A 13,348-nucleotide genomic window follows, 5' to 3' on the forward strand; every position below is an offset into this window, starting at 1 on the left:
ATATTTATGTTCAAGCAACAAATTCGATTCTAAAATTTACAATTTTAGAGATTATACAACCAATATACAGTATTTGATTTACGAAGGCAACTACCTTAATGAAAGTAATCGCTAATTAAACCAACTTAAAATTTTTCGATTCGAAAGAAATTTTACGGCCGCACAGACAGACAGACGGAGAAAATAAGTGCAAATTTTCATCATCCTAAACCGTAAAGTTTTCGAGAAATTTCAAAAAAAAAGACATCAAACTGACGAAGCGCGAGAGAGCGAAGTAAACTATAAATAACACCTTTAATTCGTCAAAGAAATTTATTTAAATATGAAAAAATCGTAAATAAATCGCTTTTAAGTAATGGAAATAGTAAAATTTGTTACAAATATTCCACTTTTAAAGGGGAATTTTTCATAAAAATCGTTATTTAAATTTTTGAAAGCGTAATAGAAAAGTAAATTTCGAGAAGAGGGGAAAAAATGAGTAAGGGTATGAGAAGAAAAAAAAATCTGCTGAAGAATATGAAAGATTTCGGTTGTTTCCAAAATCTGATACATGAAAAAAAAGGGGGGAAGTGACACGAAGAAGAAAATGAAAGTTACGCGCTTTTCGAATATTAATAATCAAGAACCACGAACAGGCATTTCGCTATTAATCTTCGCAATATAGAAACGGTTATTAATGTCTTCAACTAAGAAATATCTCGACGTCTTATAAAGTGACATTAATATTTGATATTCTTTATTCTTTTGACACAAATACAAGAAATTAATCGCGTTTCTCTTAAGTGCAACCAGCGAAAACCGGTTCACACGGTGGGAGGACGGATAGGAGGAGAGCGGCAAAAGGAAAAAAAAAAAATGGCACAAAGACCAGCTTTAAGTCTTTTGGATGTAAACAAACACAATAAGGCACGAAGATAGATTAATAAGGAACCGGAAAAAAATATATTTTATTGATGGAAATTAATAATTACCAAAAAAAAAAAAAAATTATATGGAATTCATAACTCGGTGCCACATTGCAGCGCGCTGAAGAGATTTAATAAATCTTGAAATCGGAGTTCTTCAAATTAAAAGAAAATATTAAATTCTTCGATTTATCTTCTTAGAAAGTATTATAATTTAATCTACGATAGACATTATTTGATGTAGTATAAGAGAGAATAAGAAGAAAAAAGAAAAAAGAAGAGGATTAGTCGTAGCAATCGGCCGAAGGATTAGTAAGAGCAATGAGAATCACACAACCACAAACATCCCGTAAATAAAAGAAAGTAACAAATCCATCACGGTGTAACGTATTAGAAGAAAGAAAAGAACGTTCTTCGATGCGTAACTTCTTGCCAGGACGTTAAAACGGGTAGTTTTTACAACGTTCTTTCGAGGGATTCTACCATTAAAATTCACTATGGAGACTAGGAATTTTGTGCAAATCGGTCACATCTGCTGAAAGAATTTCCAAAAAAAAAATCTGACAAGCAAATTACCGAACGGGTGAAGAATTTTAAAACGATAGATTAGGGGCGTTAATCCGAATCATAAAAAGCTAATCGAACGTTTTGTAAGTTAAGAGCGTTCTGGAGGAATTCGCGCGCCATTTAAGATCCAACGGTTGTTGTAACGGTTGTTTGACACACGACGACAAACTAAACGACTTCCTTGTGATGTATGGCATAATATATAATACGTCTAAGCTCCCTCACCATTCTCTGTTGTGTGCCCTTATTCATAACAATTGCATGTCCATTTATCTGGCGATTAAAACAGGTAAACGTGTCCGAGATCCCGCATGCAATTTTCAATACGCAGCAGAGAGTTATGGAGGAAATTCTGTGCCAAGAAGAAAAGGTAAGAAGGAAGCCAAAATGAAATTAATTTTATAAATAAACGTCTTCGTCGACAACTCCTATCGAATTTTTCCTAGCAGGCCTCTAAAGATGTCAGACTGAGATCAATGGAGCAAAATGGTGAAGATGGAGGATCAGATAAGTCAAACGCTGTAAATTCGAGATTAGGAAGGCTATTAGTCTTGCACAACGGAATAAATTTGATTAACAATATAAAAAACTGGCATACAATTATTGGAAAGTGTAATAGGAATTGTTTAATTGGCGAGTGAATTGGAGCGATGCAAGAATGAACAGAGAATTGATGGCAAATTCCGATCTCATGTTAAAACCCAATCGAAATTCATGCAATTAAAAGAGATTCAATCACGCGTTTATGGTATTTTTGCATTTTTTTAAAAAGTTATCTACATTAAAATCACTAGAGAGATATCATAACTGTTCAAGAATCTTGTTGTTTTTTTTTCTAGAATTTTATAGATCGGAGGACCGCTACCTCTTGCAACGTTCTTCGTTGGTAGAAAGGTCAATAAAGATCTGTCATCATTCACCGTGATGAGTAAGGCACTCGAGATTAGGACATAAAATAATAATAAACTCGATTAATTTGGAGAAAGTCCCCCCGATGATAGAAATGGAATGATATGAGAGTAACCATTCCAATTTATTGCTGCAAGATTCTAAAAATGATAACGTTTTATCTCTATAATTATATTTCTTTCAGTTTTGTGTTACGGTCATATATTTATCTACACTCGAAGTAATTGCATTAGTTCAAAAATGAATAAATTTTCAGTAAATTAAGGCAGCAAAACTCAAAAGTTTGGCTAAATTGAAGCCAAATTGCTAAAATCTTACTGTGAATGGATACAAAGTAACCGCGTATAATAAAAATATAATTTATAATTTAATTTATACTTTTATTTTAAAAATTAATTTAAAAATCTTGAATTTAATTTCAAAATCTTCTCTTTGTTTTAAATTCCTTGCTGAACGCCATTCAAAACAAAGATCAAAAATGGCTTTGTCAAACGACGCCATTTTGAGTCTAGAACAAAGAGAAGCGGCCATAAGAATAGTGAAAATAAGCTAATGGCATGAATATAAATTCCTAAATGCACTTTAATTTTGATTTATTTTAATTCTACGCACAGAATTCTTTATTAAACTCGAAAATCCTCCAAGAAATTAATTTCAAATCCTCATCAGGAAGAAAGATCGCGGTTCGAAATTCTATATATCTTTAAATTTAAAGAAATATAAAGAAGAAATTTTAAAAAAGTATTCGTTAGAAGTCATCTTCATTAGAGTGCAATTTGTATCCATATAAAACAGAAGCCGCCATAAAATACAGGAGGGAGGAAAATGCTGCCAGAAACTACCTCCGACGATATTTTATGAACATTGGACATTCCCTAGACAAACCGAAAGTAATATTCTCTTCCCGTATTCTTATCTGAAGGGGGGGAAATGTTCACACCACGGAAGATTTTATTCCCCGTAGGGTAGTGGGCAGTTAATACATCAAAGCGTAGATAGGAGCATTTTTTTGTGATATGAGAGTCTGGGAGCGCGTATCCTGAGGCGCGATCTTGGAGTACTTTAGGGATAAAAGACGACGAAGCTGGAGGAATGTGAAAAGAAAAATAAAAAAAGTAAAGAAGAAACTGGTTAAAGTTATCGAAACCCAAGAAAATAAATCAGATATGTATGTAATATAGTGATAACTCGCACAATATATGACGTTATTGATGCCTGTCATCTGGAATTTTTAACTCTGAAATCTGTTTTGGAATTACAAATGATTCTATGTTCACCCCCTTTTTACGTTCCGTTGAGTATTTTGTGAGTCAATTCCTTTTGTTGCTGTCTTGCGCATTCACAGAACTGTTTTGGCAGGTGAGAAAGAAAGGATCTTTGTAAAGGATTTTTTTCTCCTTTTGTGTCCTCCCTCTTTTGATGGAGAAAAAAAAATTTTAAGATGTATAATGGCTTGTGAATTTAAATCTCATATTAAAGGATATTCCTGTCCTTTTTAAAAATATATATTTATATTTTTGACTCCCGTTCGTTTAATTTCTTCTGTTGGATATTTGTTAAATCTGAAGAAAAATTGTTTAGTTTCGATGCTCGCTGTAGAGGATTTATGGTGGTAAGTTGGAAGAATGAACCAATTTCCAATATTTTTGGATCCTACACAGGATTTTTGTTACGGGAGTTGTCCAACGTTTGCTATAATTTCGTTTCGGAAGTATTGTTTTTTGTATTAAGCCATTCTATGCTTCCATAGATTTAACGCTTTGCGCACGAAAAAATAAAGAAAAATTGTCAAATTTTTTAAAAATTCGGATAAATTGCTTCTTAAACCACGCGATTTTTCAAAATTTAAGTAAATTTTACGTAAAAATTAGCACCGGACAGCTATATATAGAGAACCTTGGTTATGTGTAGCTTCCATTGATCCATTGATTGCAGAACTCGGTTCTACTTTAGCAGATTTTAAATATAAATAGATTAACAACGTATAGGACTTTTAGATTAGAAAAATTCTTTTATTTTTTATAAGCCTACTAACTAAACGTTTTCGGACTATAAGTGGCACCATTTAGAAAAGAACTGTCCCAAGAGGCAATTATAGCAAAGGAACACTCCCAGGAGCCAATTAGTCTGTCATTAGTGAGGGGATTCATCCAAATCGGTCGAAGTTATTACAAAAATAAAAAAAAACACAATTTATGGCATAAAATCTCGATATTTTATCGTGCAAAACACTTTCCTCCACCGTAATCGTGACCTTTGCACGTTGAGCACACAGCGAATCTTTGTTGTCTAAAGTATGGCCTTCGTGTAAGAGAATCGACAACATTACACTTCGCTCGAGGAACATTACAAACTTAAATTATAAATTAAGTCTATAACTTTATTATGCTTATAAATTATAATTAAGTTTGGGTGTTAATTAACCGTCATCTTCCGTGCCAAAGGTTCGTTTAAATTTACATGGACAAATACATCGTTTACATGACAGTTATGGAGGACGAGTCATAGATTTCTGCAGTGGACATTGTGATGATTTAGTCGAAGTTGAAGTTTATTTTTCGTCCAGGCGTACAAATATTCTTTTCTAGAATCACAAACAATAAAACTTTGTCGTTAACTCTTAATAAGATTACATTTGTTACAGTAATTTCCTCTTTACGCCCTCAATAGAATTATGGTGTGTTGGACTAAAGCTCCAAGCAATGTCTAATCCAAAGCTCCAAGCCATAAATTAGAATGGATTCGGCAAATATTTGACTTGTTAAGTGAGGAGAAAAAATGTATTTTTATTCGTTAAAATGTCCTAATTTGTTCTACTTTTGGGGGGCATTTAGCTACAACTATACTGAACTTGCGCTTAATTTTGTAGAGGTGTGGGAGGTGTACAAACTGTGACTTAAATTTAGTAAAAATTAAGACACGGTTTGCCTTAAATTTACAAAAATTTAAGATAAACTGCTTCGGTAATTAACTCAAAAATCAAAATTGCTCTTACAAAGAAAAGCTTGTAAAATCTACGCAATCTCCGAGATTTACATATAAAACCTTGTAAAAATATCATTTATTCAATTTTTTTTTCGAATTCTTGGAAGTAAATTTAGTTAGAAGGTTCCGATTTTGTGTTGGTATACCAAAGATCCCAAAAATCCATAAGTCTCCACCTTACTAAAGGAACCGAAAACATTTTTGGCAGCTGCTCGCGTGTTTATTTTGACGTTAGGAAAGCGAAAAACGAAAAGAATTTGGACTAAAAATGGATGACAAAAATGAAACGAATTAAGTACGTGAGAAATTGTCGATTTCGTTAAAAATACAATCGTCGATAACTTTGTATTTCATCTGTTGAATGGCCCAAAAATATATTAAAAAATGCGACTCTGCCATTGAGATTTTAGAAGATTTTTTTTTTTTTTCGCAAGAATTAGGTGCATTTTGCACCCAATTCTAAGCTCGAGATGATGGCATATCATACAGGAAAAAGCAAATCAAATGCAATTCCATTTTCTACTCTATTTTTTAGGATTGAATCATGCTCTGATTCCATTGTTCTCTATAGGTCTTACGAATTCTACATTATCATCAGCAGATCATTCGTGAATTCCAATAAATCGCATACTTATATAAATCATACAGTACCCGTAAAAAATCCAACATTACTCACCGTAAATCCTGTATTATTTGTTGAATCTCTTACTAAATTGAATCTTAGTGAATGTTGTAATACTGCCACGTACTAATGATTCACAATAATCAATGTATCTTGCCAAAATTTGCATTCTATATCTAATAAATCCGTTATAATGAACGTTTCGGCGAGTCTTATTTTAACGAATCAATTCGATACCTCCGAGAATTTCGATGGATCTAGAAGAATCCAGTGTTCTTTTGTGTATCTTCATCTCGATAATTCTTATGAAAACAATCCCTTATTAATGATTCGGTAAATTTATTAATCCTATATTACTCTGTAGATCCCATGTTGCGCTTAAAGAAAAACTGTATTAATGTAACGTTCAGTAACGGCGTGTAACAGCTGTATCACTAGCATCGGTAACGCTGCATCACTTTAACGTTCAGTAATTGAGTTTAACAACTGCATCACTATCGTCAGTGATTGAGCACAACTTTACCACCAGTCGTAACAACTACACGTTAGTGTTCAATAAGTGAGTATAACACTGCATTCAGTAATTAAGCGTAACAACTGTATAACTAGTGCTCAGTAACTCCGCATTTTAGTTATTGAGCGTAACAGCTGTATCATTTTAGCGCCCAGTAATTAGGCGTAACAACTGTATCACCGCAGTAACCGGGTGTAACACCGCATCACCTTAGCGTTCGGTAATTGAGCCTAACAACTGTATCACGGTTTCTCTCAGTAACCGAGAATAACAACCGACATAACCAAGTTATTTTTATTGAATCCTTTATTAATTGAATTTCATTGGATCCAATCGTTGAACAGTATTAAGATCCAAACATTTATCAATGAACAGAACGAAAATAAAATTAAGAAATTTAATTAATGCGGTTCGATTTTGTACGCGAGTTCTCCTCTCTCATTTTACAGCCACCGACTTTGAATATCGATTTTTGCCTTTATTGTGTGGGTGTGATCGCTCGACACTAGGCAAAAGGGTGCACGCATTTCGCACGAGACGATACCCGGAATGTTTATTTATTCGAAAGAACAGAGCGTGTGGATCGCCGGCTTTGTTTGGTTCGTATAATTAATGATCGAGAGGAGTCGCGGGGATGGAGGAAAGGAGGGGAGAGCATCGGTTGTATCGTCACCTCCGCCGAAAAGAGGATATAAATACACGACGGGAAACGTAACTGCTACTAATAGGCTAGTGCGGAACGTCGGTCACGTGATACGGCCCGCCACGCGCGGTATTTCGGTTACTCCGGGTCACGTGCCTTTACGACTTAACCAAGATCACGTCCCTCTCGATACTTTTGCACGCTCACGTAACTGTTTCGGTGTTTGTTTCGATCGCCGTTTGACGTTCCTACCCCCCGTTTCTCCTGTACTCGTTATAGGAAAAAAAATCTACGGGCTGTCACGAGATTTTCGATATCGTTATGTATCACGCCGGTTGACAGTTTTCCTATTTTATCTATTGTGACGTGCGTCACGTTTCGAAATTTCGAATCGAAAAATCTAGCGAATTATTTCTCCAAATCGCCTGTATATTTTTATGCAAATTATTGTACGGGTTATTCCGTAAATATGGCCACGGTAATCCTCGCAATTGGAAGAGTAACGCGTAACAGAGTTCGATGGTGAATTTGGCCGCGACACCGGATACCGTAACGAAAATAGTAACGTCGGGGTAAGGGGAGCTTAAACAAAAGGAACATGTGGAATGTCAATTTAGGTTGTATATTTATAAGTGTATAAATATATATACGTGGTGTCACGTAACCGCAATTACCCTATTGTGGAAATAAAGGGTCGTAAACGCATTAAAGTAGGAAATTTGCTAAATGTTACGTGCTTGAATGTTCGTGTATCAGCCGCTTTATAGGGGTGAAAAGTGAGAATATGCAGTTTTACATTAATTGTTTCATTTAACATTGATTGAAACAAACCATTGACAAAACAGTAGTTTGATTGCCATTTATTGAACGTCTGTATGTATGAACTAACAAACACTACTACTACACGCAGCAGAACATAGTAGTAATCAGCCCTTCACCTTTGTAAATAATCTAAATAAATTAATTAAATAAATACAGGGAAAACACACTTATATGCGTAATAGGTACAGGGATGAATGTTACGTTTGCACGCTGTAATTAGGGCCCCTCCTAATATCGGTTCTAGTTACACTACTGATTGAACATCAGTAAAATCGATTGCTGCTAATCATCTGTTGAAATAACATGTATTAAAAGTTTATAAAATGCATATCGAACAGATATTAAATTAACATTTGTTTAACATACGAAAGAACGCGAATATTTATCGACTTAAATCTATGGAATTACACGTATTGAACATCAATCAAGCTGGCATTTATTGAATATCTATCAAAGTAGCATCCATTGAACATTATATATTGAATAGTTTAATGTGTGACGGTTCGATAATCAAACCGGCATCCATTAAACATTAATCGAACAGTAATCTATTGATCTAACATGTATTGAACACTGAATATATTGATCCATTGAACATCTATTGATCTAAATTCCATAGAACTAATATCTTCAAAGCATTTATCGAACGAACTAATCATCCATAGAACTAACATCTATTGAACTTCCACCGAATTAACATCTATTGAATCACACCATCACGAAACAATGGTGTGATTGCACACAGACACACGCACATCCATCGAGATGCTATCACTCCACCGTTAGAGTGTTTATCAACCAGGAAGGGACAAATTCGACATTTATCACGCTAATCATTTTCTTCTTTCGCTTCCAACTAAATTAATTCTCAGCTAAGATAAATTTACTACGAAACACGCGAAAGGTTAAAGGTTAATTTTAGGATAAGGGCCTATCGTTCTATAAAATTTTTATTTTTAAAAAAAAATTATTACGTGACGCCGTCATTTCATAAATGTTTAAAGCAGGGGGTTTCCACGTTTAGTTTCGTTACGTGACGATTGAAGATGTTCAAAAATCGGTTAATTTAAGTGTGGACGAGCAAAAATGGATGATAATTAAATCAATCATCCCTCAATTTTGACAGACATCTTTCAATATTAAACGCTTCGATCCGCTTTTTTTCCGTAGATCGACACGCGAACCGTACGACACCCCTTCTACTCGGGGCCTCGACTTAGACTTCTTGTGTCTCAGACCGCGACAAAAGGCCCACCACCAAACATAAATGCGAGGCCCTAAACCGCAGCTTGTATGCAAATTCCCTCCTTCAGTCGTGTTTTAGTACGCTCGGGGGTGCAGACGGAGACAATTAACACCCGGCTTTACTGGGAAAAACCTCCCGACAGGGGGAATGCACAAGGCCCGGCTGCATCCCCCACGTGAAGCTCAGTTTGACTTACACAAAGCCTATTTATCCAGTAACGAAATGCTGTGTCGGGTGAACGAATTCGTGACGTATTCGTGAAGCCAACGTTCTGTGTTAAAACAGAAACATTTTCTTTTCTTTTTTTTTAACGAAATTTGTCCGATTGCGGGTGATCTGTCTGATATAATTGATAACAGCGTCTGAGTCACGATACCGTCACGCCAACTCGCTTATTTGTTGCACGTGAAGCACACCATTCCCACATCTTTCCCTGTTATCTGATGGATTTCTAATATTATCACCCTCTTAAGCGTGACAGATGTTAGGAAAGTCACGTGATTTATAGTATATATGTATATACATATATTTTTTAAACTTTGATATGGATTGGAATAAAGTCCGGCGCGTGATCGGCTCGAAATTAATAGGATTTGGGCGTTAACGTGCCGTCACGTGATTATGCAAAAATTAATGGTCTTCCCTTTCCAATATTTGAACGCTGTCACTGTTCTCGCTGTGGGAATTTTGTTTTCCCCGCTGATTTCACGTGATTATGCCCATATTAATGGCACTTGTAACGCTACTTATTTTCCCCTTTCCCATACAGGCCAGTTTATCAACCGGTAGCTCGCGATCTACTTAAGGAATCGTATACTCGTTGCTGCTAATTCGAAACGGGATGGGAGCGAAGAAAGGTTGGGAAAGTGCGACTGCACGAGCGAGCGAGGCCGTCACGTGATCTAGTTTCCTCCCCTTTTTCCTATTTAAAAAAAAAGTTCTATAATTGGATTTAGAAAAGCGAAATTATCACGTGACGTTCGACAGAAGGGTAGAAGTTGATGACGTATATACGTTACGCGCCTTTCTCTCTCTCTCTCCCGGCTAAACTTGTCACGTTATCAATTTCAAGAAATAATGGAAATTTAACGGTGTTTCGAATCCTTAAAAAAGGGGGAAAAAATTCGAAATATAAGTAAATAAAATAAGAGGAGGGACGGGGAAAAAGGGGGAATTTCACGTGTCATACGTCACACGTTACGACATTTATTCAACGTCGCGTGGGCGATATTTTAAGCGCGTCAACGAATTTGACACCACTCGAATCGAGCGGCGCAAATTTATCACGTGACTGCCGAAATTTGCATATTTTGATTTATTTATTTTCGTTTTATAATTAGCTGCCCCATTTTCCTCCTCGCGCCTTTAATCACCCCCCTCTCCCGAAAAACGGGGGAGGGGAACGGCGATAAACGGCATGTGACCGGAGATAAATAAATTCTGCGCGTATTTCCACGTGCGGCTGGCTATCGGTCACGTGACTGCCAGCCAAAAAGTCGCCGGCAGATTGGCCTGATACGTTTTCATTTAACCTGTCAGCGGGACGAAATACAAACATTTATTTCTCTTCACACTTTGTCGAGCATAATAACGTTCTACGTGATAATAATCTAACAGCCCAATCGATTTTCGGCCACGCTAGAGGTAATCACGTGATTTGCCGAAATTAACTAACTTAATAACGTAATGAGCCAATCTGTACGATCGGTGGCACTTTGGTTCGCTTAGGAGGTAGATTATGAAAGCCACAGGGATTCTGTTTCTCTGTTCCCAGCCGGGCCTTAAGGAATTTCGAGAAGGCAAGGACTTTCAAGAGCGTAAGAGCTCTCTACTTTAGAGATTTTCAAGAATATTTGGGCTCTGTTTCCCTAGAGGTAAGGCCGGTTTTCCCCCTTTTCTCCAAAGATATAAGGGATGTTAGGAATGGATCCCTTACGTATCCATCCTTAACAGCCCTATACTCCATAAGAAGAAACCTGGAGGACATTGAAGAATCACAATTTCCATGGGTCCTCAAGTTATAAGGGGTTTAAACAAAGCCGCAAGGAAACGAGCTGAAGGACTTTCAAGACTTTTAGAAACAAACTTCTCGTGCATCCTCAATTTATAAAAAGGACTTTGGAAACAAGAGATGTATACAATCTTTACAATGAAGAATTATTAAAGTTATAAGGAACTTCAGAGATTCTGCTCTGTAAAGATTGTAAGGATTCTGTTCCACTGCTCCCTAAAAAACATAAAGGTTCTAGATGACATAAATACTTTCAAGCCACAGGAACTCCATTTCCCTGTTCTTCAAAGGACTGTTTTCAGGACTTTAGTAGTCGGTAAAATTTAGGAATGTGGAAAAATTTAGTTACTCCGAGAAGCATAAGGATTCTGAAATGATAGGAGTTCTGTTTTTCTATTCCTCAGAAATATAAGGCCACTCAGGAAGATAGGGATGTGTTGTCTGAATATCTACATTATCCAAATACGTAAGGGGATACCGAACAACAGAGGAGGACAGAAAAACGGAGAATACTTAAACTCTAGTGAAGCATCCTCCTTTTTTTTCCAGACTTTTTCGAAAGATCACTTTTGATAGTACTCGTTTGAGGGGCTTCCTAGAGTCACGTGTCTGGGATGTGGGGGAGACGATCCCCTGGGGAATTGCAGGAGCCGGTGTGTAAACACACTAAGTTGACGGGAGGTTAAGCAAACAGGCGCCTCTGTAAATAGAAGTACGTTTATAGTAACAAAAAACTTCAAACTAAATAAAAGAAAAGGAGCCAACAAAAATCAGTCACGTGAGCCGTGACAAAATCAGAAAAAAAGAAAGAAAATCCCGGTCAGCTGACTCTCGCGAATGAGCGAGAAGGGGAGAAGGAAGTAGAAACTAAATATCAGTAGAGCGCCCATTATACTTAACTTGATAATTTTTAATATAAAAAAAAAATATGCAAAAATTATTGGAAAAGATATGGAAAAATGGAATAAAAGACAGGAAAATCAGCGGAACTTCAATGTGGAAAAAAAACGAAATTGCAAGAATCTCATTTGCATTTTTTCATAAGACGTAACATTTTGTATCCCTTCAATGGGGTATTACAATAAAGTAGTAAAGTGGAGGAGATTTTTTTTTTATTTTTGGTGAGCCAAAAGTCCATCTACGGTTGGAAAAATGGGGAGGAAAGGGAGTGAGAGACTAAAACAGAGTAAAAAAGTAAGCCCTATTGGTACAAAAGTGAAAAGCAGCAATTCCCGTGTGGCGGATCTTCAACATCTTGAAAATCCTCAAGCACCCAACCCATAAGAATTTTGGTGTTGAGGATGTGCAAGGCACTGTAGATCCTCAATACGAGAATTCTTATGAATTAGATGCTTGAGGATCTTCAAAGCGAAAGATCCTCAAGCATCCAAATTCGTCGAAGGAACCAAATCCGAAACTGAAAAGAAACGTGGCGATTGGTCCGAGCGCTTATCTAAACTTACCCCGGAGCGGAATTTATTTACTTTTGTTTCTTTTTTGCGCAACGTGCGAGAAAAGAAGAAGAAGGGGGAAAAAAGGAAGAAGAAATGGGAAAATAATGGCGGCGTCACGTGACCGAAAGCCACTCGGAAAAAGGAAATGACGTGGTACTTACCCACGGACAGTGATGACGTTTGTAGGTAGTCAAGCGACGGCACCGGGTCCGACTCGAGCGATCGACTGCTACGTCCTCAACTAAAGGAGGGTGCACGATGACTTCCCTAGTGCGCATGCGTTGCCGGTATCCAGATTCTATTTTGGTTCCCAGCAGAAAAATATTGGAAATCTCTTCTTTTCTTTTTTCTTTTCTTTTTCTTTTATTTGTTTGTTTATTTTCGTTCTTTCGTCTTTCAAGCAACAGGTTTTTCTATAATGTGTCGCTTAGATAAATTCTTGAAAATTCTGGATTTCTTTCTCTCCCTCGCGCTCTTTCCTGGATAAACTCGACACAATCCGTTTTCCTTTCTAAGTCGAATATTTAAGTTTTCTTTACTTTTATTAGTTTCTGATAGGATATTTTGATTTCTTTTAATCGTTTCTCTTTAAATTTCGAATGGGGTTAGTGGTTTTTTTTTTAAAATATGTTGGAGAAATAAAGGTAATTCTAAAGGACAAAATTAACGA

General features: G+C 36.4%; 1 protein-coding gene across 1 annotated transcript in view; it reads right to left on the minus strand.

The window, feature by feature from the left end:
- The window catches only part of LOC136986154 (chaoptin-like), a 59,198-nt gene extending 46,280 nt beyond the window's left edge, over positions 1-12,918 (minus strand). The window contains exon 1 of the mRNA XM_067283638.1: positions 12,840-12,918. The gene's annotated coding sequence lies outside the window, so the exon portion shown is untranslated. The remainder of the gene's footprint in view (positions 1-12,839) is intronic.
- Between the last annotated feature and the right edge of the window lie 430 nt (positions 12,919-13,348).

The sequence above is a fragment of the Centruroides vittatus genome, unplaced genomic scaffold (assembly GCF_030686945.1).
Source record: "Centruroides vittatus isolate TY-2023 unplaced genomic scaffold, ASM3068694v2 scaffold_1014, whole genome shotgun sequence".
Classification (NCBI taxonomy): Eukaryota; Metazoa; Arthropoda; class Arachnida; order Scorpiones; family Buthidae; genus Centruroides; species Centruroides vittatus.